The sequence below is a fragment of the Girardinichthys multiradiatus genome, chromosome 9 (assembly GCF_021462225.1).
Source record: "Girardinichthys multiradiatus isolate DD_20200921_A chromosome 9, DD_fGirMul_XY1, whole genome shotgun sequence".
In the NCBI taxonomy this organism is placed as follows: Eukaryota; Metazoa; Chordata; class Actinopteri; order Cyprinodontiformes; family Goodeidae; genus Girardinichthys; species Girardinichthys multiradiatus.
This window is the reverse complement of record NC_061802.1, coordinates 4,010,323-4,022,729: the sequence shown is the minus strand read 5'-3', so window position 1 is coordinate 4,022,729 and position 12,407 is coordinate 4,010,323. Positions and strand designations below refer to the sequence as shown.

The 12,407-nt window shown below is 40.1% G+C and overlaps 1 protein-coding gene and 1 long non-coding RNA gene across 3 annotated transcripts in view; one reads left to right on the top strand and one right to left on the bottom strand.

The window, feature by feature from the left end:
- apc2 (APC regulator of WNT signaling pathway 2) overlaps positions 1–9,270 on the bottom strand; it is a 38,447-nt gene extending 29,177 nt beyond the window's left edge. For both annotated transcript variants that reach the window (XM_047374895.1, XM_047374896.1), the window contains exon 1: positions 8,539–9,270. The gene's annotated coding sequence lies outside the window, so the exon portion shown is untranslated. The remainder of the gene's footprint in view (positions 1–8,538) is intronic.
- Positions 7,801–9,415, top strand: LOC124873876. The gene is made up of 2 exons (XR_007039652.1): positions 7,801–8,240; positions 8,412–9,415. It is a non-coding gene; the product is annotated as an uncharacterized LOC124873876 (long non-coding RNA).
- Positions 9,416–12,407: the final 2,992 nt, after the last annotated feature.

Sequence of the window (12,407 nt, the reverse complement as noted above, 5' to 3'; positions counted from 1 at the left end):
CTGGTGGAGCGTTTTGTGGCATGGTGTGGAAACAATAATTTCATCTTGATTGTGAATAAAACAAAGGAGATGATTGTAGATTTTAAGAGAAACAGGAATAGGAAAACTATTTCTATCATGGGAGAAGAAGTGGAGGTGGTGGAGGAGAATAAATACCTCGGTGTTCATCTGGACAACAGACTGGAGTGGAGATGAAACTATGAAGCCATCTACAAGAAGGGACAGAGCAGACTGTACTTCTTGAGGAAGCTTAGGACCTTCGGTGTTTTCAGCAAGATGCTGCATATCTTCTATAAGTCTGTTGTGGAGAGTGAGATCCCTTCTGCCATCATCTGCTGGAGAAGCAGCATCAGAGCCACATCTTCAACCACAGAAGCATCCCAAGGAGACCAAATGCCTACACAGTCCCAGTCATATGAGAAGTCCCAGTAACATCCCAGTAATGGAAATCCAACTGCCTGAAAGAGCTTCAGGTTTAAGTACAACCCTCTTCATCATCTTCAGAGGAATGCAAACAGCAGCAGACAGAAAAAAAACACTTTGATTTTAAATGCAGTCTGCTGCTGCATGGATCTTCAAACAAGACTACTAAACCTACTGATGTGGTGCCATTTTCCTACCCCCTTCATACTACTCCTCTTGATCTCCTTCTTTGGGTGCAGTTGCCATGGCAACCATGCATTCTCATGGGAGGACACAGAGATGGAGGATGGGAGGATGTAGAGGCGGGGCAGCTGGAGGGAGTGATCGACACTCTTTGTTTACGGACACATGAAGACTCACTTTAAACGCAGGTTAGAAAGCCTCAAAATCTGATTTCAGGCATAAGAAAAATAAAATGACCAACATACAAATAAATCCCACTCATCCTAAAATGAAAAGTTAGTCATTTTACACAGTAGGGGAGTGTAGGACACTAACATAAAATTCCTGTGGAGGTCTTTAACATGATGCATCATGGTTTTACAGCAATGCAGGCAGGTCTTAAATCACACCTAAACTGAAACCTGACAGCAGCGAAGCATGCCAGGGGCTGCAGCTGCTCTCCTCTGGCTTCAGGTCAGCTGTCCCAGAAAACAGAACTCTGTTCTGATTGGACATGCTTGAAGCATCTCTAAGCTTATTATCTTAATTAGCTGTACAGGATGTAATCTATCCTCCACTGTGACAATTTGTACCTGCATTTAATGATGGACCTTTTGTTGTCTAAATGCGGATCAATGAGCAGTTTACCAGATTTCTAACACATTGGGTTGGTTGTCAGTACATGTTGCTGTAGTATCTTCTTGTCTCATATTAGGACAAAATATCAGTTACGATATCTGTAGATGTTAATCCAATTTTACCTCTGTCTTTTCTGTGGTTCCTTTATAACAAAGTGGTCGTTTTGGACCACTTTCACCTAAACCAGCTGAGTGTCAGGTAGCTGAGACTCCAACTGACCAAGCAGACATTTTGATGGCCTGCAGAGCACGAATGCTTGGAATATTAAATATAATGCTCTAATAATAGTGCATCCAAACAGAGCTTTAGAATATTAATACTGGACACATGGTACTATGGTACTGGAATGATTCCAAATACACTCATCAGCCACTTTATTAGGTACACCTGTCTAACTGCTCGTTAACGCAAATTTCTAATCAGCCAATCACATGGCAGCAACTCAATGCATTTAGGCATGTAGACAAAGTTAAGACGATCTGCTGCAGTTCAAACCAAGCATCAAAATGGGGAAGAAAGGTGATTTAAGTGACTTTGAACGTGGCATGGTTGTTGGTGCCAGACGGGCTGGTCTGAGTATTTCAGAAACTGTTGATCTACTGGGATTTTCACGCACCACCATTTCTAGGGTTTACAGAGAATGGTCCGAAAAAGAGAAAATATCCAGTGAGCGGCAGTTCTGTGCATGGGCACAGAGGAGAATAACCACTCGTTACAACCAAGGCATGCAGAAGAGCATCTCTGAACGCACAACACGTCGAACCTTGAGGCAGATGGGCTACAGCAGCAGAAGACCACACCGGGTGCCACTCCTGTCAGCTAAGAACAGGAAACTGAGGCTACAATTAGCACAGGCTCAACAAAATTGGACAACAGAAGACTGGAAAAACGTTGCCTGGTCTGATGAGTCTCGATTTCTGCTGCGACATTCGGATGGTAGGGTCATAATTTGGTGTCAACAACATGAAAGCATGGATCCATCCTGCCTTGTATCAACGGTTCATACTGGTGTTGGTGGTGTAATGGTGTGGGGGATATTTTCTTGGCACACTTTGGGCCCCTTAGTACCAATTGAGCATCGTGTCAACGCCACAACCTACCTGAGTATTGTTGCTGACCATGTCCATCCCTTTATGACCACAGTGTACCCATCTTCTGATGGTTACTTCCAGCATGATAACGCGCCACGTCATAAAGCACGAATCATCTCAGATGGTTTCTTGAACATGACAATGAGTTCACTGTATTCAAATGGTCTCCAAAGTCACCAGATCTCAATCCAATAGAGCACCTTTGGGATGTGGTGGAACGGGAGATTCACATCATGGATGTTCAGCCGACAAATCTGCAGCATCTGTGTGATGCTATCAAGTCAATATGGACCAAACTCTCTGAGGAATGTTTCCAGTACCTTGTTGAATCTATGCCACGAAGGATTAAGGCAGTTCTGAAGGCAAAAGGGGTCCAACCCAGTACTAGCAAGGTGTACCTAATATAATATATTTATTACTGAAGACAAAATAAAAATTCCTTTGGCTACGTTTTGCTCTGAATTATTATCTAAGGGTTGCATATGAAATATTTTAGTGTTACTACATAATAATTTATTATTTTTACAATTTTTGAATAATAATAATTGTAATTTTTATAATTAAACAATTCAATTACATTCAATTGAGTTTATTATTATTCAGTTTTTATTTATATAGTGAAGAATTCACAACAATATTGCCTCAAGACGCTTTAAAATAACATTTTTAAAATCAATCAATTCAATCCAATCAGGCAGATTAAAGGTCGGTTACATGTCTTCCAATATGGTAATTAAATTATTTAACCAGTCAGTCAGTCATTTTCTACCGCTTCTTCCATAGTGGGTCGGGGGGTAGCTGGTGCGTATCTCCAGCACTCTATGGGCGAGAGGCAGGGTACACCATGGACAGGTTGCCAGTCCATCACAGGGCAACACACAAACAATTATTCAACCAAGTTTAGTTTATTATTTGAATTGGTTGGAAAGTTTTCTATCTAAGGAAACCCAGCAGATTGCATCCAGTCAGTGACTTGCAGCATTCACTCCTCCTGGATGAGCATGTAGAGACAGTGGAGAGGAAAACCCCACTTTAACAGGAAGGAACCTCCAGCAGAACCAGAACCTGGCCCACTGTGAGTGGCCAGCCTTCAACAGACTGGAGGTTTGAGAAGACAGATCATACACACAACAAACACAGAAGCACTGATCCAGGAGTACTTTCTATGTTAGAGAAAAGCAAAAGGTTAATGGCAGTACTTGCTCCTTTGGTGGCTTTATTTAGGACAAGAACAATATTATACACTGTGTTTCTGGGAATTTTTATTTTAGTTTTTTAATCACATGTTTTGTTTCATGTTGTATTTATTTATTCACCATCTAATGGAAAATACTTTGTGAATCTGAAGAACCTTGTGTTGTTAGGGCATCCTAGCATTACATTAAACCTTAAAATTAATTTAAATAGAACTGTATGTCAAGCTTTTTACATTTGTTTCCTCAAAAATTCCACTCCGTATATACTGGTGACAATAATATGATCTGGACTCTCATGTAGCATCTAATCCTCTATATCTATGGTAAACACCGTCTCTGTCCTGAACTCTCGGCCCTGTAGAGTCTCGCCTGCCAGGGCTCCTGCCTTTCATTAGCTCTTCATCTTTTTGAAAGTTGGATCTTTGCATTATGCCTCCTTCCAGCATGGGTTCTTTTGCAGCTTCTAGTCTTAACATTTAGTCAGTTAAACTCATAAGTTTGAAAGGATAACTCCAAAATGTCCTTATTTTCAACGCCAAACATCAGGCAAACCTTCTCCCTGCAGCTTTACTAAGCACATGTGAAATGGAGAGCACAAATTTAGCCTGATTCATGGAGAAATAAGGCAAGACGACATAAAGTCTTATTTAAAAACAAACGTTATTTAGGAGTCATTTCAGTGAGTTTTGTAGCTATGAGCTGAGTGACTCAAACATCATCAGCCTTTCTGACTGATTGTAACCTGAAAGTGACTCCATCTGAGACCCAGCAGGAGCTGCGGGAGGAGCAGCTGGACGAGCAGATGGAGGAATCTTCTAGTGTCCATTCATGCACCACAACAAAGAGCCACATCCTGGCTGCAGCAGCAAACAGCTTAGTTCTGACTGCTGTTGTTGTCCACAGCAGGAAGGAGAGGTAAAAATGCTGCTGCGTCACGAAGGCAGCTGATGAGGAGCAAACATGGAACCTGATGGAAATCGAAATGATTGACTGGATGATGCTGTGTCCGTTAGAGGTCATGCAGAAACATGAGCCTCCATGCCAAGCCAGTCTGTCACATTAAAAAGACAGTTTCTTGTTATCTAACCATTCAACATGACTGGTCAAAGACCTTAAAGCTGCAGCATCCCAAACAGCCAGAGGGACGATGTTTGAAGGTCAGGGGTGACACTCGCTTTGACATTTATGTAACATTTCAGCAGCTCCACTTCCTAACATTTTTACAGCTCAGAGAGGAGAAACATGTTTCCTCTGAAGAATGCCATGTGTCTGTTTGATGGACACCTGGTAACGTCCTGAACAATGAGGTCTTTTCCTCCATCTTTCTTTTATTTCAAACATTTTGTAGTTTAGAGTCCTTCCCATAACGACTGAAGCCACAGATTCTCCCACCGCTCTCAGGGAGCCACTTTTTCCTCTGTCTGAAGTGGCAAACATCATTATATTATAGATCCATAAAACCTATAAAAAGCGTAAAAGAATTCAACCATAATCTTCCTTTCCATTCTTAAAGCAGTTGAGTAATTCTTAAGAACCAAAAAGCGTATGTCTCTCTTAGAAAAAGGAAATGCAGACCATATGTGGACAATGGCATGTCTAATGGACTTTAAGACATATAAAACTCGCCGTTTTTCTGATAAAAAAAAGACATTTTAACTGGAATATGTCAAATCAATGGGGGCAGCTTACAGGTAACGCACATCCATGTAGGAAAGGTGGGTGAGCTCTGTGGAAGTAAACACAGGTAGGGAGGATAGATTTCTCCTTTGGGAACACTTTTTGTATAAGGATTAGGAAACAACGGAAATCTTGGGTTTATGGGAAGGATCAGCTTTAAAGGGAAGGGAGAAGACCCCAACACTGTTAATACTACAACTACAGCTGATAGCTAAAGCAGGGAGTTAACAGCCAGACCACCAAGGCAATTCTGGTTTAGCAAACACAGTGGTGGCAGTGTGATGGTCTGGGGCTGCTATGCTGCATTATCCCCACAGTGACTTGTCGAAATAAATGGAACCATGAATTCTGCTTTCTAGCAGTGAATCCTGAAGAAGCTTATCCGGCTATCAGTTTTTTACCTGGTTATACAGCAGGGGACTGATATAGAACACACCAGCACGTTATTTGGGGTAGTCTAGTCAAAGTCTGAACTTAAATCAAGTTGACATCTATTGGTGTGATGATTTTATTTTTCTGTTCTTAGTGATGTGACCTTAAACAGGCCATTAATGCTCTAAAACCTTGCAATGATGCTGAATTAAAACAATTTGGCAAAGAAGAGTAGACCAAAACCGCACCACAGTGATGGAAAAGACTGCCTTGGCAGTTATCGGGCTTAGGGGGTAATTACTTTTTCACCTAGGGCCATTCAGAAGATGCTTTTATCCAACTGGAAATGAAGGAAACTCACTTCTATTTCCATCGCCGGTCTGCATGTGGTCCAAACGATCAGGACTGATTCTGGGTTCTAAACCTTCTTCAGGATTAAGTTGGTACAAAAAGATGTATGGATGTGCAGATTTTCATCGAAATGTATATCTTGATTTTACTCTGTCCTTTTAGCGTTTGATAAATCTATATTTATCAGAATTGTCAGTTTGTCTAAAGGTTCTGCAGGGTAATGATCTCTGACATGAACAAAGCACAGATATCCTTGCTGCAGAGTTGTAGATGAATTGTCAAAACAAGGTCCTGAACAGAAAACTTTAGAATAAACATTTATTATGAGTCCGATGCTTTCAGGCTGTTACTCTGTGGTTCTATCTGATCAGTTTCTGTCTCTCTTTAGAAATGAGCTGTATCGCCTGTTGCTTGGGCCCCACCAGGCGCACCGAGTCACCACAGTCCCTCCATTCGGATCAGCTCTAACAATAAAACAGCAGGGAGCTCCTGCAGACACACCCTTTACTTTTTCCTATATGTAGTCGATCAGCTCTGTTCTCACTGAGAATTTCTTTTCTGATGTTTGTGAAGAAAACAGATCCACAGCCACGCCCTCCATGTCTGTCTGCGGCCTGCATCACAGTCGGGTTCTGCAAAAACAAAACTTCAGCTCATCTCCTGCAAACCTTCTGCAGAATCTGATCAAGTGTTGTTTTTTTAGGCATCAAATCGCAGAATATTACCCACAGATTCCTGCACAGAACTGGAATTTACATTCCTTTCTTTCTATGGAATTCCAACTCTTTTTCCTCATCATTAAATATGAGAGAAAAGCATTGGCACAGAGCTGCCAACCAGACATAGCCGAGTGAAATGTTAGCATTATAAAAAGAAACCATTTAGCCTAAAACATGATAAAGTAAAAGACCATTTGTAAACTCCAATAACTGGGGAAAAAAATAGACCTTTTGGTGGTGACACCAAGAAAAGCTCCAAATCCATACCTAAACAAGCAGGATCACCCACCTATTACTCAAATTATTCACATTTGAAAATCCCTGCAACAATAAATCCTACAATATTCTGTTGACTGACTTATTTTTAGTCTTTTCTTCAAGCACTTGACAGCAGCTGTTTAACGCTGTTCAGAACTGTAACGTCTCTTGACTCCACCAAAATAACTCAGTTGTGTTTGAGCCTCATCCCACTGCTGTTATGACCGCTGAATTGAAAATACGTCTCTGCATAACCATAACCATAATCAGGGGCGCAAGTCAATATTTTTGGGCTGACAGCATGGATGGTTTAGAGGACCAGTTAGGGAGGGAGGGCAGAGATGGTTTGGACATGTGCAGCAGGGCGACAGTGGTGGAAAAAAGGATGTTGGATGTGGAAGTGCCAGAGTTTAGGGACAGAGAAGGTTCATAGTGGAGGGTGACTGGTGTGACAGTAAAGGACGGTGGGGCAAGAGTGGAAGAGGAAGCAGATGGTGCTCAGTAGCGCCCCCTAAAGGGGGAGAAAAACGGCATGATGCATGATGATTGATTAAACGTGGACTCAATATTTCTACTTTTACGCCTCAGAGACTCGCTCAGTAAAACAGAAAATTATTTTTAAAACCTAAATTCAGATTTGCCTTCAACTCAAAGGGATTAAAATGATCCTGATTGAGTCAGAATCCTGGGATTAGACGCAACGAGAACAATTTATACCTCATCTGCATTTATTCTTGAGGCATTTATTCAGTATTTATCATGGAATCATCAATGCATCTCCCGTTGATATGGGTTCTGTGCTAAACTCCACGATTTCACCATAAAAATGCAAAATATGAACAAAGTTTAAGAACAATTTTATTTTTTTATAGAAAGGATCACAAAGATGATAAAAATGGAGTCCACACAGTGTTAACCTATAAGAAAAAACAGCCCATAACACAACAAATCAGCAAACAAAAGGCCTGTAGAACCAGTCTGCAGCATGTTTCTGTGACAATAATCAGCCAGCAGAATCACTTCATATTCATCAGCAGAATGGACCAGCGAACCCAGCAGAACCAGCACAGTCTGGCACCGACCGCAGCAGAGGCTGAAAATGACCAACCAGGCGGAAAAAACGCATTCAGCATTGCCCTCAGCTCAATGTGACCTGAAGGTGGAAAAGGTTGAATCCAAACAGAATCCGAACGGAACCAAATGAAAATCTGAAGTGCTTTTATTTCTCCGCTCATATTTTGGACATTTGACCTGATTTTAGCTGCTGCTGGTTGTTTTTTCCCCTCTGACGACATCTATGAAATAATGAGCTCCTCCATCCTCCATCCAGCCCGCATAAAGGAGAAAACCAGGTCGAACCCGAACCTCTCTGAAAACCCCGCAATTTAATTAATAACCCTTAAAAACAGGATCCAAATTACTTTTTTGTTTTGTTTTACAAAAACACCTGGGCATTAAATACGAATCAAATGTTTTAATCAATTCAGCTCATGTGTGATCTGCCTCATTCTATCGCCATTCAGGAGCTGAACCGAACCTATTCGAACCGAGCCAAGCCAAAAGGATCGTTCCGGACTGAAAACGCGGAACACAATGGTGGGATAGAGAAATGAGATCTATGAGAGAAAACAAGGAGCGGTCGGTCCTTACCTCATGACTCCGAGAAGAGCTGAAGATCAGTGACGAAGAGGAGAGAGGAGAGATGAGATGAGAGGGAAGAAGAAGAGGAGGGGGGTGAATTTATTTAATCTGCTGTTCTCTAAAAAAAAAAACTGCGGTTTTCTTTTAAAATCACATCTAAATATAACAAAAAGCATATAAACGCAGTCGGATTAAAACAGTCTGATCATTTCTGCTTAAAACGTCATTAGAATTATAGCGAGCTGCTGAATTTTCTTCTCATTGCTATAGTATTTCCCCACCACAAGAGGGCGCTGAAGTCTGGCAGTCCAAAGTATTCGCAGTCAATTATGCCACCTGTTGGCGGAAATGGTGTAATACAGCCATAAACATCTATTGCAATGTTCATATCTTGAAGACCTTTAATTCTATCTGTTAGAGAAAATAATTGATTAGATAAGTTGAGTTACCACGCAGATGACACACAGCTCTACATTACAATATGACCAGGTGACCATGAACGTATTCAAGGTATAGAACCAGAACCAAACATGGAGAAGCAGCATGAATCGCACAGTTCTTTTAAATAAAAGGGAGTAGGAAACATTTGATGAAGTCTTGTGCTTCATTTAGAGTTGTTTTTGTTAACTGAAACATCATTCATCTCAGCCTGTAGCCCAATATTTCTTTACTGTCCTTAATCAGGCCCCTGCAGTGTGTGCTTTTTTCCATATGATTTATTCATGTATTTATTCATTTGAAGAAACATACACAATGAGCTACCACAACATTTGATTTCCCTTTGGGATTAATAAAGTATTTTTGAATTGAATTGAATTGAATGTAAAGCATTTGAATTGTCTTGTTACTGAAATGTGTTCTTCAAATAAAATTGCCTTGCCTTGAATTTTGATGTTTTTGCTTCTGATTTAATTATTTCTTGGAAGTGTCTTCACATCTTTTGGTAATATGTTTTTATATGGTTTTATTGTTACTAATAATACTGTTTTCATGACTGTTTAGGGTTTTATCTTTTTATTTTCATGTAATTTCATGTAATTTTGGAACTGTCACTACGATAATCTTTTTAGCTTCACAATGACAAAAAATTTCCACTTTGAGTGGTTGAGAAATAGAAAGATTAATATTGTTACATTGTAGATACTGGTGAAAACTGGCCTCCTCGGTCATGTATCGACTTTGTATAATAAGTAGACAAAATGATTATTTCATTTTAATATAGTGAAATTATTTTATTATATATGTTTTAATATTCATTATTAGTTTAGTTTTATATTTGCCAATTTGTATAGAGATTTTGTGTTAGAAAATACCTCACTTTGCACAGTTTATGGAAGTAGTTCATAGTTTTGAGACTTTACATGCATGAAAAGTGTTTGATACCACTTTGATTGTACCATATCCAAAACAGAGACTCATTCAACATACGAACGAATGCTAAAACAGTTTACTGAGTGCAACTTGTGCATCTTTTTCCTGATGTTTTCCTTTCCATTCATAAGCTTGGATACGGCACTCTGTGACCACCCAGCTTATAAGCCTCCTTGTTGAGGGTTTAATATATATGTATTTATACATACATATGTATATATGTATTTAATATATAGTATATATATATATATATATGCTATAAAAATCAAAAATAACAAAACAAATGCTTGAAATTGAATTAAAAAAATTGAATTAAAAATACTTTAATAATCATAAAGGGAAATTAAATGTTATAGCTCATATTTTGCAGTTTTCTTCAAAGAGTTGTTGTAGATAGTGATGGCTGTGGGCAGGAAGGATCTCCTGTAGCGCTCCGTCTTACAGCAGATCTGAAGAAGCCTCTGACTGAAGACACTCATGGCCATGAGGCAGACACCCTGTCTACTTTTAAGGCTAGGCTTAAAACTTTCCTTTTTGATAAAGCTTATAGTTAGAGTGGCTTAGTTTATCAGGGAGGGAGCCTTCCTCCCTCCCTGTTGGTTGGAGTAAGGGGGAGTCAGATTTAGCCTAAACCGGCTCAGTTATGGTTGAGGTGCAAACACACCCTCCATTTCTGCTACCTGTATGACCCCTTCTCTTTTCCAATGGTTATAATCAGTCTGACAGAGGGAGGTATCCCAATCCTTGTGGTTTTTAGTATAACAATGACCATCAGTGGGACCCTTTGTGGGGTTCCTTGAGACGACATTGTTGTAATAAGCGCCGTTTAACTAAATAATCTGAACTGAAACTATCTGTATAGTTATGCTACTATAGGCTTAGGCAGCGGGAGGACATAATGACCACTTTCACCCTCTTCACTACATTCTCACACTACTCTCCAATTTTGCATTATTTGCTGTTATTTCAGCTTTTAACTTTGTTCTCTCTTTTCTCTTCCTAGAAGCTACACCTGGCCTGACTCTGTGTCTGCCTGTGACACCTTTCTGGAGAGGGGCATCGTCCGAGCTTCTGCTGGCAACAACTTAATGCTCACCCTCTACCGATGATCCACATGGCCCTGTCTTTTAATGTTTGACCATTTCTCTCTCCTAGACATGGCTACTGACTGAGCTTCTACTGTAACTAACTCTATGTGCTCTCTTTCAGACTCTAACCTTGAAAACTGGCTCAGAGTTTATCTGTTCTTTCTTTCTAGGTGAAACGACTAAAGGAGCTACATCCATTAACATTTACTTTTCCTTCCCATAGAAAGTACTCCTAGATCAGTGCTTCTTTGTTCTCTTTGTGTCTCTGCTCGGTTCTCTCAAACCCCCAGTCGGTCGTGGCAGATGGCCGCTCATACTGAGCCTGGTTCTGGTTCTGCTGGAGGTTTCTTCCTGTTAAAAGGGAGTTTTTCCTCTCCACTGTCGCTACATGCATGCTCAGTATGAGGGATTGCTGCAAAGTCAACACCAGTGACTGTCCACTGTCTCTACATGCTCATCCAGGAGGAGGGAATGCTGCAAGTCACTGACTGGATGCAATCTGCTGGGTTTCCTTAGATAGAAAAACTTTTTATCCAATTTGAATAAATAACTGATAAGCAAACTGAAATATATCAATGTGTTTTCCATTTGGATTGAATTACTAAAATAAATGAACTTTCAATGACTGTTGTCTGATGTAGGTCTAATTCACTGAAGTGAACCCGTAGATCTTCTTTTAGTTCTTGTGTTTCATGTATCAGCAAAAATAAAAATGAATAGAATCCATGGTGTCATTATTTAGATTAACCCAGAATAGAAATGTATCTCCTAGACTAAGAACATCACATGATCCAACATCTTACAGATCCATCTTTAGCATCAGAACATTTGTTGTGCTTGACAGCTGATATGAGGTGTTGACATGCTATGTTAGATTTTCTCCAATCTAGGCGCTGTACATCTAGACCCAAACATCTCGGGTTTTGTCTCATTTGTCCAGTAGACATTTTTCAGAAGTCTTGTTCTTCATTCAGGTATCATTTTTAAGTCCATAGCTGTGCTGCCATGTTCTTGGAAAGGTTTTACCCCCATCCAAACATGCCATACTTGTCAGTCTTTATTTAATTGTCTTTAACATGACTGAGGCGTGTTGAATGTTTTTAGTTTGTGACAAAGCTCAGTGCTATCTGAGAGACAGTATCAGGGCATCTAAGCTTTGGTGAGATATTTTCACCACCTTAACCATGTATACACAACAGTAGACTTCTGACTTCAGTCTAAATTGACTTCTTTAAAATAATTTACAGTGGTGTTTAAGTGTTTTCATAATATGTAAAAGTTAGGTAGAGATTTAGATTTCTTTGCTGTGGTTCAGAGGTGTGAAACTCCAGTCCTCGAGGGCTGGTGTCCTGCCACGTTTTGATGTGTCCCAAGTCCAACACACCTGAATCAAAGGACTGAATGACCTCTCATACACTG